The sequence below is a fragment of the Oncorhynchus keta genome, unplaced genomic scaffold (assembly GCF_023373465.1).
Source record: "Oncorhynchus keta strain PuntledgeMale-10-30-2019 unplaced genomic scaffold, Oket_V2 Un_contig_6052_pilon_pilon, whole genome shotgun sequence".
NCBI lineage: Eukaryota > Metazoa > Chordata > Actinopteri > Salmoniformes > Salmonidae > Oncorhynchus > Oncorhynchus keta.
Genome location: NW_026288646.1, coordinates 20,001 through 21,163, shown reverse-complemented (window position 1 = coordinate 21,163; position 1,163 = coordinate 20,001).

The following is a 1,163-nucleotide window of genomic DNA, read 5'->3' as shown; positions in this document are numbered from 1 at the left end:
GTCTGGGAGGGTGGTGTGGTTGACTTTCTAGGAGGGAGGGTGGTGTGGTTGACTGTCTAGGAGGGTGGGGTGGTTGACTGTCTAGGAGGGGAGGGGTGGTTGACTGTCTAGGAGGGTGGTGTGGTTGACTGTCTAGGAGGGTGGGGTGGTTGACTGTCTAGGTGGGTGGTGTGGTTGACTGTCTAGGAGGGAGGGTGGTGTGGTTGACTGTCTAGGAGGGAGGGTGGTGTGGTTGACTGTCTAGGAGGGTGGTGTGGTTGACTGTCTAGGAGGGTGGTGTGGTTGACTGTCTAGGAGGGTGGTGTGGTTGACTGTCTAGGAGGGTGGTGTGGTTGACTGTCTAGGAGGGAGGGTGGTGTGGTTGACTGTCTAGGAGGGAGGGTGGTGTGGTTGACTGTCTAGGAGGGTGGGGTGGTTGACTGTCTAGGAGGGTGGGGTGGTTGACTGTCTAGGAGGGTGGTGTGGTTGACTGTCAAGGAGGGTGGTGTGGTTAACTGTCTAGGAGGGTGGTGTGGTTGACTGTCTAGGAGGGTGGTGTGGTTGACTCTCTAGGAGGGTGGTGTGGTTGACTGTCTAGGAGGGAGGGTGGTGGGGTTGACTGTCTAGGAGGGAGGGTGGTGGGGTTGACTGTCTAGGAGGGAGGTTGGGGTGGTTGACTGTCTCGGAGGGTGGTGTGGTTGACTGTCTAGGAGGGAGGGTGGTGTGGTTGACTGTCTAGGAGGGTGGTGTGGTTGACTGTCTAGGAGGGTGGTGTGGTTGACTGTCTAGGAGGGTGGTGTGGTTGACTGTCTAGGAGGGAGGGTGGTGTGGTTGACTGTCTAGGAGGGTGGGGTGGTTGACTGTCTAGGAGGGAGGGTGGTGTGGTTGACTGTCTAGGAGGGAGGGTGGTGTGGTTGACTGTCTGGGAGGGTGGGGTGGTTGACTGTCTAGGAGGGTGGGGTGGTTGACTGTCTCGGAGGGAGGGTGGTGTGGTTTACTGTCTAGGAGGGTGGTGTGGTTGACTGTCTAGAAGGGTGGTGTGGTTGACTGTCTAGGAGGGTGGTGTGGTTGACTGTCTAGGAGGGTGGGGTGGTTGACTGTCTAGGAGGGTGGTGTGGTTGACTGTCTAGGAGGGTGGGTGGTTGACTGTCTAGGAGGGTGGGTGGAGTGGTTGACTGTCTAGG